Raw genomic sequence first — 14,675 nt, forward strand, 5'->3', positions numbered from 1 at the left:
GTCCGGGTTAGGGAGGGCTTGGTCGGTCGGTAGGGATGTGCTTGTCTCATCGCGCACCAGCGACTGCTGTGGCGGGCCGGGCGCAGTGCGCGCTAACCAAGGTTGCCAGGTGCACGGTGTTTCCTCTGACATATTGGTGCGGCTGGCTTCCGGGTTGGATGCGTGCTGTGTTAAGAAGCAGTGTGGCTTGGTTGGGTTGTGTATCGGAGGACGCATGACTTTCAACCTTCGTCTCTCCCGAGCCCGTACGGGAGTTGTAGCGATGAGACAAGATAGTAGCTACTACAACAATTGGATACCACGAAATTGGGGAGAAAAAGGGGTAAAAAAAATGTATAATAAAAAAAAATACCTCAATAGAGAACTTTGTTCAATGTAAGAATATCTGCTCCCGACTCATTTATTCCACCTTTCCACATTAAAGCAACCTAAAAATACTTGCTCCGCTCACTTTGGTGGAGAATGCGAGCACTAGGTGGACAAGTTCCACAAGGATAAGTGAGGAAAACAAAAATCTACCTGTACACAGAGAGGAAACATTCAAGAAAGATGGATAACGCTCTACTACAACAGTTGATCACGGCACAGCAGACAACCATTGAACTCATGCAACAACAGCTGAGCCGGGCGAGAAGAACCGAGAATGAAGCCGAGAGCGGCTCGCGCCATTTTACCTCGCCTCTCAAAGGAAGATGATATTGAGGCTTTCATCATGACGTTCCAAAGGACGGCCACCTTGGAAGAGTGGTTACCCACAGAATGGGCAAGCGCGTTAGCCCCTCTTTTCACATGGGTAGACCAGGAAACCTACTATGACCTGGAACCCCGCGAAGCTGCTGACTATGGGCGACTAAAAAACACAATTCTGTCCCGGTACCAGCTGACCGCCCAAGATAGAGACGTAAAGTGGCTGGAACCCGGAAAGGGAGTAGGACATGTTGTAGAGACTCTTGTAGTGGACAAGTTTTTGAGGGAATTACCCATGGACTTAAAAGGGTCGTGGGGCTAACAAACCTGTCGTCAGCCGACGACAAGTATACGGATCTACATGGGAGTTGTTAAAAAGGGACAAGCAGAACTGAAGGACTCTGCCAAGACCGTTCCCCGATTAACCCCGGCCCGTCCACCACTAAAACGATCGAACCCTCTTCGGACGTGGGAGAAGTCATCACCCACACAACAAGGTCAGTGCTATAAATGCCAGTCTCCGGACCATTATGCCCCACAATGTCCCAGAAAGGACGAGTCCATGGCCGCCTAGTCATCACTGCCCGTCCCCACGCATCCCTGTCTGAGAAGGCACAATCGCCCCTGTTGGTTAGCAGAAATAGCCCCAGCCCCAGAGATTCCGGTCTGAATAGAAGGACGAGACGTGGTAGCCATTCTTGACTCCGGAAGTACGGTTCCGTTGTTGGAGGAGCAGATGGTGACCACAGCAACCCTGCTACCAGAGAAAGTAGCCGTGTCCTGTATCCATGGAGACACCCATTCTCACCCCGAAAGGAAGGTGTACAGTCAGGGCGGGGAAAGTACCCACCAGCTGAAGGTGCCACTATTGATGGGGAGAAATTGTCCCCTATATAAGGAGCTTTGGCAGCTGACTTTACGCACCGTACAAAGGGATCAGGCCTCTCTATCACACGCCAAGGTCTGGCCCACCACGGGGGGGGAAGCAGAGAAAGAAAGCAGAGGAAGAAATACAGACCCAACACCTCCGACAGCTATTCCAGGAAACTTCCAATGAAGACACCTGCGCAGGGTTATATACACAACAGAGGAAGGAAGGAGCGACCAGAGGCTACGGTATATATTTGAAGCCCCGTCAGAGGAGGGAACCTAGAAGGGATTCTCCTCCGGCACCACCGATGAGGATGGGGAATAATCTCCACACCCCTCTACCGAGGTCGACCTGCCCCAAGAATTAAAGGGACAGTTTGGCCCCACTCAACATAGAGACCCAGACCTACGGGATGCCATGAGGAAGGTGAAGGTGATCGACGGGAGAAATGTTGACGGATCAGGTGATCAGAGCCCTCTCTTCCTTACTGTGCAATCCGGTGGGTCCTCTTGTATTGGGTCGTGCAACAAAGGGGGGAAAAGCAGGAATTACTAATGGTGCCTAGACCATACAGGGATACTGTCCTACAGCTAGCCCATTCCCACGTCCTAGGAGTACACCTGACATGGGACAAAACGATCGACAGAATCATTCAGAGGTTCTATTGGCCCGTGTCACCCGAGATGTGGCCAGGTATTGTAGGATGTGTGATCAAAGTCAGCGCACCGCCCCACGTCCGCACCTGCGTAATCCTTTGATTCCTCTTCCGATTATAGAGACCCTCTTCGAACGCATAGCTATGGACCTCTTGGGACCCCTCCCGAAATCTGCCAGAGGACACGAATACATCCTGGTTGTTGTAGATTACGCTACCAAGTTCCCTGAGGCCATACCCCTCGCAACATGTCATCAAAAGGAATAGCCAAGGAATTGTTCATGCTGTTCTCCTGGGTGGGCCTTTGCAAGACAATCCAATCGACCCTGTTCATGTCCCGGTTGATGAAGGACCTGTGTCAGTTATACCAGGCTCAACAGATACGCACAAGCATATTCCACCCACAGAGGTTTGTGCGGACGCCTGAACGAAACAATTTTAACTTCTTCGGGATAGGGGGCAGCATTTTCACTTTTGGATAAATAGCGTGCCCAATTGCAACTGCCTGCTACTCATCCCCAGAATATAAGATATGCATATTATTAGTAGTTTTTGATAGAAAACACTCTGAAGTTTCTAAAACTGTTTGGATCCTGTCTGTAAGTATAACAAAACTCATTTAGCAGGCGAAACCCCGAGGACAAACCATTCAGATATTTTTTTGGAGGTCACTGTCTTTTCAAGTTTTCATGGGGAATCCAGATTTCTAATCGACTTTCCTGCCACTTCCACTGGATGTCACCAGTCTGTAGAAATTGATTGAGGTTTTTCCTTTGTGGAATGAAGAAGTAGCACAGCTCAGAATGCGTGTCACTTCATGTGGACTGTTTGAGAGAGGCGCGTGACCAGAAAAGTAGTGTAAGTTTGAATTCCTCCTGTATTGAACACATCATCCCGTCTTCAATTTGATCGATTATTATCGTTTAAAAATACCTAAAGTTGGATTACAAAAGTAGTTTGAAATGTTTTGGCAAAGTTTACAAGTAACTTTTGAGATATTTTGTAGTGACGTTGCGCAAGTTGGAAGCTGTGTTTTTCTGGATCAAACGCGCCAAATAAATGGATTTGGATATATGTCGACGGAATTAATCGAACAAAAGGACCATTTGTGATGTTTATGGGACATATTGGATTGCCAACAAAAGAAGTTTGTCAAAGGTAAGGCATGAATTATATTTTTATTTCTGCGTCTTGTGTCGTGCCTGCAAGGTTGAAATATGCTACTCTCTCATTGTTTACTGTTGTGCTATCATCAGATAATAGGATCTTATGCTTTCGCCGAAAAGCCTTTTTGAAATCTGACATGTTGGCTGGATTCCCAACGAGTGTAGCTTTAATTTGTTATCTTGCATGTGTGATTTAATGAAAGTTAGATTTTTGTAGTATTTTATTTGAATTTGGCGCTCTGCATTAGGTGCGTCCCACCTATCCCAGAGAGGTTTTAAAGCATGTTGAGAAGAGATGTGTCCAGAGATGGGGAAAAACTGGGACATGCTTCTGCACCCACTTAACGTTTGCCCTGCGAGAAGTACCCCAGGCGCCCACAGGGTTTTCCCAATTCGAGTTGCGGTACGGCAGACCATGTCGAGGGACCCTCAACTTAGCCAAGGAGACCTGGGAGGCCCAACCCTGCCCATTCCATTTCGACAATAGACCATGTTACCCTGATGCGGAACCGCCTGTCGACAGTCTGGCCCATAGTAAAGGAGCATATGGAGAAGGCGCAACAGACTCAAGGCCAGGCCTGCGATAAGTCAGAGACACCCAGGGAGTTCACCGTGGGAGAGAAAGTGATGGTACTCGTGCCTACGGCAGAACACAACTTGCTGGCACAGTGGAGGGGGCCCTATGAGGTAACGGAAATGGTCTCACCGGTCAATTACCGCATCAAGCAACCTGACAGGAGGAAGAAGGTCCAACTCTATCATATCAACCTGCTGATCCTTGTGAGATCATCCTTGATTGTATGGGATTGTTTGAGAAGAAAGAAATACCTCAATAGAGAACTTTGTTCAATGTAAGAATATCTGCTCCCGACTCATTTATTCCACCTTTCCACATTAAAGCAACCTAAAAATACTTGGTCCGCTCACACTCCATAGACAAATTTTGGATGTAGAATAGCCTTACTGAAGAGCTCAGTGACTTTCATTGTTATATAGCTGCCACCTTCCCAACAAGTCAGATTATCACATTTCTTCCCTGCTAGAGTTTCCCTGGTCAACTGTAAGTGCTGTTATTTTGAAATGGAAACGTCTAGGAGCAACAACGGCTCAGCCGCAAAGTGGTAGGCCACACAAGCTCCCAGAACGGAACCGCCGAGCGCTGAAGCGCGTAGCGTGTAAAAAAACGTCCTGTCCTCGGTTGAAACACTCACTACTGAGTTCCAAACTGCTTCTGGAAGCAACATCAGCACAATAACTGTTGGTCAGGAGTTTCATGAAATGGGTTGCCATGAACGAGCAGCCACACACAAGATCACCATGTGTAATGGCAAGCTTCGGCTGGAGTGGTGTAAAGCTCGCCACCATTGAACTCTGGAGCAGTGGAAATGCGTTCTCTGGAGTGAAGAATCAAGCTTCACCATCTGGCAGTCCAACAAACAAATCTGGCTTTGGCGGATGCCAGGAGAACAATACCTTCCCAAATGCATAGTGCCAACGGTAAAGTTTGGTGGCGTAGGAATAATGGTCTGGGCGTGTTTCCAAGGTTCGAGCTAGGCCCCTTAGTTACAATGAAGGGAAATGTTAACGCTACAGCATACAATGACATTCTAGATGAGTCTGTGCTTCCAACTTTGTGGAAACAGTTTGGGGAAGGCCCTTTTCCTTTTCAGTCTTCAGAGTCTGAACACTGTTACATATCAGTAATCAGATTGCTTAGAAGTGCACAGAGGCTGAACATTGTTTATAGGTTATGGATTTGATCCTTGTCTCTTGTGCTTTAGTATAGACTACTGCAATTGTCGATGTCAAATTTATGAAGGAAAGTGTAAATGTTAAGGAATCAGTGGCAAGCAGGTGCCCACATACTTTTGGTCATGTAGTGTACTTGGTTTTACTAGCATCAAGTATCCATTTCTGCTCAACAAAGGCTTTCTGCAGGGCAATTTATGTTGTATTTATGTTTTCATTTAACCTTTTATTTAACTAGGCAAGTCAGTTAAGAACAAATTCTTATTTACAATGACGGCCTACACCGGCCAAACCCAGACGAGGCTGGGCCAATTGTACGCCACTCTATGAGACTCCCAATCACTGCCGGTTGTGATACAGCCTGGATAATAAATGCATATTGGCATATAAAAGGCAATAAAGGCATATTGAAGCTCTGACAGAGTCTGGTCAGCAGTTGGGGCAACAGCATTCGACACAGTCTCATCTGCACACAGATAAACCAATATTGTTCATGTAAATAGTGAAACAAACCAGACCAAGAATCAATCCCTGTGGGACACCTTCTGTTATGTCCAGTAAACCTGACTTAACACCATCAGTAAATACACACTGTTCTGCCTGATCCAGGCCAATTGATGAATAAGTAATGATTGGTCCACAGTTGTCGAAGGCTTTGGACAGTTCAGTAAAAAGGACCGAACAGTGTTCCTTCTTATCCAAAGAATTAAGAACATGGTTTAAAACGAAAGAAATAGCAGAAATGGTGCTATGACCTGGTCTGGACTGGTGTACATTTAGTATAAAAAATATCATACTTAAAAAGTTTAGTAATTACTAAGGATTCTAGAGTTTAGAAATAGTGTGATAGTTATGTAGGTCAACAGGATCAGCACCTTTGTGAAGGGGGAGTACATGGCCTGCCTTCCAGACCCCAGGGATGGTACCAGAAAGAATTGTAAGGTTAAAAATATGTGTTAGATATTTCTGAAATCAGAGGAGCAAAAAGCTGCAGCAAGTAAGGTTCAAGCAAAACAGCCCCAATGGATTAGATTTTTTACATCAATCTTCATCAATCTAGCAAATCACAAGTAGAAAGCTGTTGAAATAAAATCAAATATTCACTAGAAGTTGATAGAACCTCTAGAGGCTGGGAGGGTCTGGCTGACCAGGGTCAATTAAACCACAATTTATTTAAATTCTTGAAGGTAGTTGATACCAGCAACCCTCCGGTTGCCAGCTCTCAACCTGCCATCCAGATTTTTCCTCAGACCCAATGGTCTCCAACCATCTAGGTCCTCTTTTTGGAACATGACAGAACCCAAATCAAAAGCATATACAACAGACAGAAAGGTGAAACTCCCCTCAAGAATGTATTGAACATTATATCTACTTAACCTTTTCCTGTTCAAGTTCCCCACCTTAGAAACACACACACACACACACACACACACACACACACACACACACACACACACACACACACACACACACACACACACACACACACACACACACACACACACACACACACACACACACACACACACACACAAAACAAACAAGTGTTACCTTTATTTCTCATAGGCCAGCATAGGCCTCTGCCGGAGGGCCGAAGAGCACATCGGGGAGCTGAATACATTCACATTTGGCTTTTTCAAGTCAACATTTTCTGAAAGGTCACCAAATGCCTAGTGACAACATGCATTTGTGTGTTTCTCTCCTTTTTTTGGTGACCGCACCCCATGCTCAACGTAACCTTATCCACATCATTCAGATAAAGATGTTCAGATATACAGTTGAAGTCAGAAGTTTACATACACCTTAGCCAAATACATTTAAACTCAGTTTTTCACAATTCCTGACATTTTAATCCTAGTAAAAATTCCCTGTTTAAGGAAATGTCAGAATAATAGTAGAGAGAAGGATTTATTTCAGCTTTTCTTTCTTTCATCACATTCCCAGTTGGTCAGAAGTTTACATACTCAATTAGTATTTGGTAGCATTGCCTTTAAATTGATTAACTTGGGTCGAACGTTTCGGGTAGCCTTCCACAAGCTTCCCACAAGCTGGGTGAATTTTAGCCCATTTCTCCTGACAGAGTGTAACGATCGTCTGTGGTGGAAGAAGAGGAGGACCAATGCGCTGCGTGGTAAGTGTCCATCTTTTTAATAAAGTAAATGAACACTGAACAAAAACAACAAAGTGAACGAACGAAACCGAAACAGTTTTGTCTGGTGCAGATACAAACACTCAACAGAAAACAATCACCCACAAAGCACAAGTGGGAAAAGGCTACCAACTAACGACACCTGCCTCTGATTGAGAACCATACCAGGCCAAATGCAAAACACAACATAGAAAAAGGAACATAGACAGCCCACCCCAACTCACACCCTGACCAACCTAAAACAGAGACATAACAAAAGAACTAAGGTCAGAACGTGACACAGAGCTGGTGTAACTGAGTCAGGTTTGTAGGCCTCCTTGCTCGCACACGCTTTTTCAGTTCTGCCCACACATTTTCTATTGCATTTTATTTTACCTTTATTTAACCAGGTAGGCAAGTTGAGAACAAGTTCTCATTTACAATTGCGATTGAGGTCAGGGCTTTGTGATGGTCACTCCAATACCTTGACTTTGTTGTCCTTAAGCCATTTTGCCACAACCTTGGAAGTATGCATGGGGTCATTGTCCATTTGGAAGACCCATTTGCAACCAAGCTTTAACTTCCTGATTGATGTCTTGAGATGTTGCTTCAATATATCCACATAATTTTCCTGCCTCATGATGCCATCTATTTTGTGAAGTGCACCAGTCCCTCCTGCAGCAAAGCACCCCAACAACATGATGCTGCCACCCCCGTGCTTCATGGTTGGGATGGTGTTCTTCGGCTTGCAAGCTTCCCCCTTCTTCTTCCAAACATAACGATGGTCATTATGGCCAAACAGTTCTATTTTTGTTTCATCAGACCAGAGGACATTTCTCCAAAAAGTACTATCTAATTTTCCCCAGGTGCAGTTTGGAGGAGTGGCTTCTTCCTTGCTGAGCGGCCTTTCAGGTTATGTCAATATAGGACTCGTTTTACTGTGGATATAGATACATTTGTACCTGTTTCCTCCAGCATCTTCACAAGGTCCTTTGATGTTGTTCGGGGATTGACTTGCACTTTTCGCACCACAGTACGTTCATCTCTAGGAGACAGAACGCATCTCCTTCCTGAGCGGTATGACGGCTGCATGGTCCCATGGTGTTTATACTTGTGTACTATTGTTTGTACAGATGAACATGGTACCTTCAGGCGTTTGGAAATTGCTCCCAAGGATGAATCAGACTTGTTGAGGTCTACCGACTTGCCAAATCTATAGTTTGTTAACAAGAAATGTGAGTGGTTTACAATCTAAGTGGATGTAAACTTCCGACTTCAACTGTAGATGTGTTCAGATGTATTCAGATATAGATGTATTCAGATGTATTCAGATATAGATGTATTCAGATATAGATGTATTCAGATGTATTCAGATAGAGATGTATTCAGATGTATTCAGATATAGATGTATTCAGATGTATTCAGATATAGATGAATTCAGATGTATTCAGATAGAGATGTATTCAGATGTATTCAGATATAGATTAATTCAGATGTATTCAGATATAGATTAATTCAGATGTATTCAGATAGAGATGTATTCAGATGTATTCAGATATAGATTAATTCAGATGTATTCAGATATAGATGTATTCAGATATAGATGTATTCAGATGTATTCAGATAAAGATGTATTCAGATATAAACTCAGCAAAAAAATAAACGTCCTCTGCATTTATTTTCAGCAAACTTAACATGTATAAATATTTGCATGAACATAACAAGATTCAACAACTGAGACATAAACTGAACAAGTTCCACAGACATGTGACTAACAGAAATTGAATAATGTGTCCCTGAACAAAGGGGGGGTTCAAAATCAAAAGTAACAGTCAGTATCTGGTGTGGCCACCAGGTGCATTAAGTACTGCAGTGCATCTCCTCCTCATGGACAGCACCAGATTTACCAGTTCTTGCTGTGAGATGTTACCCCACTCTTCCACCAAGGCACCTGCAAGTTCCCAGACATTTCTGAGAGGAATGGTCCTAGCCCTCACCCTCCCACCCAACAGGTCCCAGACATGCTCAATGGGATTGAAATCCGGGCTCTTCGCTGGCCATAGCAGAACACTGACATTCCTGTCTTGCAGGAAATCAACCACAGAACGAGCAGTATGGCTGGTGGCATTGTCATGCTGGAGGGTCATGTCAGGATGAGCCTGATGGAAGAGTACCACATGAGGGAGGAGGATGTCTTCCCTGTAATGCACAGCATTGAGATTGCCTGCAATGACAACAAGCTCAGTCCGATGCTGCTGTGACACACCGCCCCAGACCGTGACGGACCCTCCACCTCCAAATCGATCTCGCTCCAGAGTACAGGCCTCAGTGTAACGCTCATTCCTTTGACAATAAACGTGAATCCGACCATCACCCCTGGTGAGACAAAACCACGACTCATCAGTGAAGTGCACTTTTTGGCAGTCCTGTCTGGTCCAGAGACGGTGGGTTTGTGCCCTTAGGCGACGTTGTTGCCGGTGATGTCTGGTGAGGACCTGCCTTACAGCAGGCCTACAAGTCCTCAGTCCAGCCTCTCTCAGCCTATTGCGGACAGTGTGAGCACTGATGGAGGGATTGTGCCTTCCTGGTGTAACTCGAGCAGTTGTTGTTGCCGTCCTGTACCTGTCCCGCAGGTGTGATGTTCGGATGTACCGATCCTGTGCAGGTGTTGTTACACGTGGTCTGCCACTGCAAGGACGATCAGCTGTCCGTCCTGTTTCCCTGTAGCGCTTTCTTAGGCATCTCACAGTATGGACATTGCAATTTATTGCCCTGGCCACATCTGCAGTCCTCATACCTCCTTGCAACATGCCTTAGGCACGTGCAAGCAGATGAGCAGGGACCCTGGGCATCTTTCTTTTGGTGTTTTTCAGAGTCAGTAGAAAGGCCTCTTTAGTGTCCTTAGTTTTCATAACTGTGACCTTAATTGCCTACCGTCTGTATGCTGTTAGTGTCTTAAAGACCGTTCCACAGGTGCATGTTCATGAATTGTTTACGGTTCATTGAACAAACATGGGAAACAGTGTTTAAACCCTTTACAATGAAGATCTGTGAAGTTACGTTTTTGGATTTGACGAATTATCTTTGAAAGACAGGGTCCTGAAAAAGGGACGTTTCAAGTTTAGATCAGTTTAGATGAGTTCAGATATAGATGTATTCAGATATATTCAGATATAGATGTATTCAGATGTATTCAGATATAGATGTATTCAGATATAGATGTATTCAGATGTATTCAGATATAGATGTATTCAGATATATTCAGAAATAGATGTATTCAGATATATTCAAATGTAGATGTATTCAGTTGTGTTCAGATATAGATGTGTTCGGATGTATTCAGATATAGATGTATTCAGATGTATTCAGATATAGATGTATTCAGATGTATGTTCAGATATAGATGAATTCAGATGTATTCAGATATAGATGAATTCAGCCTAGTGGTTAGATCGTTGGACTAGTAACGTTCTGCCCCTGAACAGGCAGTTAACCCACTGTTCCTAGGCCGTCATTGAAAATAAGAATTTGTTCTTAACTGACTTGCCTAGTAAAATAAAGGTTAAATAAATAAATACAATTCAGATATAGATGTATTCAGATATACAGGTATTCAGTTGTATTCAGATATAGATGTATTCAGATGTATTCAGATATAGATGTATTCAGTTGTATTCAGATATAGATGTATTCAGATGTATTCAGATGTATTCAGATGTATTCAGATGTATTCAGATATAGATGTATTCAGTTGTATTCAGATATAGATGTATTCAGTTGTATTCAGATATAGATGTATTCAGATATAGATGTATTCAGATGTATTCAGATATAGATGTATTCAGATATAGATGTATTCAGTTGTATTCAGATATAGATGTATTCAGATGTATTCAGATATAGATGTATTCAGATATAGATGTATTCAGTTGTATTCAGATATAGATGTTTTCAGATGTATTCAGATGTATTCAGATGTATTCAGATATAGATGTATTCAGTTGTATTCAGATATAGATGTATTCAGTTGTATTCAGATATAGATGTATTCAGTTGTATTCAGATATAGATGTATTCAGTTGTATTCAGATATAGATGTATTCAGATGTATTCAGATATAGATGTATTCAGATGTATTCAGATATAGATGTATTCAGATGTATTCAGATATAGATGTATTCAGATATAGTAGAAAGTGCATGTGTACATGCACGTGTGAGAGTGTGTAGCCTCTATGCCTCTGTACCTCTAGCCTCTCTGCCTTTAGCCTCTATTCCTCTAGTCTCTATGACTCTATGTCTCTAGCCTCTAGCCTCTAGGCTCTATGACTCTATGTCTCTGTGCCTCCAGCCTCTATGCCTCTAGCCTCCATGCCTCTAGCCTCCATGCCTCTAGCCTCCATGCCTCTAGCCTCCATTCCTCTAGCCTCCATGCCTCTAGCCTCCATGCCTCTAGCCTCCATGCCTCTAGCCTCCATGCCTCTAGCTTCCATGCCTCTAGCCTCTATGCCTCTAGCCTCCATTCCTCTAGCCTCCATTCCTCTAGCCTCCATTCCTCTAGTCTCTATGCCTCTAGCCTCCATGCCTCTATACCTCAAGACTAGATTTGTATTTCTACATTCTGCATGCATAAACTTTAACTTCCATGACACAAGAGATCCCACAATGTGAGGGCCCCACAACCAAACAACCACACTCACAATGTGAGGACCCCACAACCACACTCACAATGTGAGGACCCCACAACCACACTCACAATGTGAGGACCCCACAACCGTAACCGATCGCACTGGAGGCAGTTCCAATAGTCATTCACACCTACTACCATCCCACTCAGGGACGGGCACACACACACACACACACACACACACACACACACACACACACACACACGTGTGATGGTGAGTGATATTATAACATCCCAGGTCTGAAATAGAACAGGAGAAGAGGCAGACACAGGACAGGCCTCCAGAGCGAACGTGACAGCAGAAATTGAAACGGCATGATGGAGTCTTTTGCGGGAGGCTGGCAAATACGAGCATCCAATACCCCTACCCTCCTTCCACCTCTTCTATTCCCCCTGTACCTCCTCCACCTTGTTCAGAATCCATCTGTGGCCTGTCATGATGGAAGGAAAGGTGGGGGGAGTGGTTGGGAAGAGGGTGATGGTACTTGGGGATGGGTAAGGGAGGGTGGTTTCACTCATAGACAGATATTGGTTCGTCTTTCAGCTTTGGAGGTCCCCTCTCCTAGCTCCCCCACACCCTCTCCTTGTCCCTCCCTCCCTCTCACTCTGCCTCCCTCTCTCTCCCCCTGCTCCTAATGTGAGCCGACACATAGTAATAACAGTTAGAAGCCTTTCCTGTCCTGTGTCATGCACCGAGAGATTGGATCTCCCTTTGCGAAGCCAAGGTAATTTTATTTTGCTGGAATACATTTGCGAGCGGCAGAGTATCAGGTTCAACCAGGTTTCAGTTTCTCAGGGAGAGAATCTGTATCCGTATCTGTGTCCCTCCCCCTCCAGGAAAATATTGTTTTAAATAATATATTATGTTTATTCAAAGTCGAATCTATAGGATTCTGTAGAGGTATATTTATTTGTTGTTGTTTTTCTTCTCTACTTTACTGTGGAATGATATAGGGAGATCTGGATTAACGTAACTAGGCACTAGTAACTAGGCACTAGTAACTAGGCACCTGCCATTGACTCCAATCTTTACTCGACTGGTAAGAATTCTGTTTATGAAGCCGCATCGCCACTTCAAAACACAACCACAAATACAGGATACACTCACTCCTATGGCGTATATATTGCAGGTCTCTGAAACGCTCAACAACACACCATAACAACGCAGCCCAAGTAGCCACCACCGGACATGGTCTGATAGGAAGCAGGGGTTTGGCTTGTCCTGATGAGAAATTCTGAGGAGGGGCTGACCTTTCCCCCACATCAAATTTGTCTCCAGTCAAAATGCATGCTTACCCAGAGCTGGGATTCATATGCATTAATGGGCCAATCAAATTTCAAATGTCTTGACCCCAGTATTGTCTGAGAGTAAAATATGGTAGTGCAGCGTCTTCACGCACCATGCCAATGATGTTGAATAGGGACATCAGGGAACCCTTTGTGTGTGTGTGTGTGTGTGTGTGTGTGTGTGTGTGTGTGTGTGTGTGTGTGTGTGTGTGTGTGTGTGTGTGTGTGTGTGTGTGTGTGTGTGTGTGTGTGTGTGTGTGTGTGTGTGTGTGTGTGTGTGTTTGTTTCTAACAATACTATTATAATGCTTAGCGGTAAAAACATTTTTTTTAAATGTTACCGATTTTGTTGGATTCTGCTAAATAATGGGATTGATTGAATCCACTAGATTGTTAAACAAATATTATTGTCAAAATATGGCAAGAATGAAGACGTTAACAATGCATGTACTGATTAAATAGATGTCTTATACAAAGCAGATGATCCATGGATGCAATGGGGGATGGATTGGGTCAATCTATTGACTCACGGATATAGCCTGGCTTCCTAAGATTGGGTCAATCTATTGACTCACGGATATAGCCTGGCTTCCTAAGATTGGGTCAATCTATTGACTCACGGATATAGCCTGGCTTCCTAAGATTGGGTCAATCTATTGACTCACGGATATAGCCTGGCCTGGCTTCCTAAGATTGGGTCAATGCTACCCCCTTGTGACCAGACAGCAGAACGAGAAGCTGTGAGTAGAGGGAAGGGAGGAGAGAGAGCAGATGAGAGCGGATGGGAGAGAGAGCAGAGAGAGCGGAGAGCAGAGAGAGCGGATGGGGGAGAGAGAGAGAGAGAGAGGGAGTGGTAGAGAGAGAGAGGGAGTGGCAGAGAGAGAGAGAGAGAGAGAGAGAGAGAGAGGCAGAGAGAGAGGCAGAGAGAGAGAGAGGCAGAGAGAGAGAGGCAGAGAGAGAGAGGCAGAGAGAGAGAGAGACAGAGAGAGAGAGGCAGAGAGAGAGAGGCAGAGAGAGAGGCAGAGAGAGAGGCAGAGAGAGAGGCAGAGAGAGAGAGAGGCAGAGAGAGAGAGAGAGAGAGAGAGAGAGAGAGAGGGAGTGGTAGAGAGAGAGAGAGGGAGTGGCAGAGAGAGAGAGAGAGAGAGAGAGAGAGAGAGAGAGAGAGAGAGGGAGAGAGAGAGAGAGAGAGAGAGAGAGAGAGAGAGGCAGAGAGAGAGGCAGAGAGAGAGAGGCAGAGAGAGAGAGGCAGAGAGAGAGAGGCAGAGAGAGAGGCAGAGAGAGAGAGAGAGAGAGAGAGAGAGAGAGAGAGAGAGAGAGAGAGAGAGAGAGAGGGGCAGAGAGAGAGAGGGGCAGAGAGAGAGAGGGGCAGAGAGAGAGAGAGAGAGAGAGAGAGAGAGAGAGAGAGAGAGCATGAAAATATGTTTATTAGGTATAGTTATTTTCTGAT

This window comes from Oncorhynchus kisutch, linkage group LG23 (assembly GCF_002021735.2).
Source record: "Oncorhynchus kisutch isolate 150728-3 linkage group LG23, Okis_V2, whole genome shotgun sequence".
NCBI classification, from domain to species: Eukaryota; Metazoa; Chordata; class Actinopteri; order Salmoniformes; family Salmonidae; genus Oncorhynchus; species Oncorhynchus kisutch.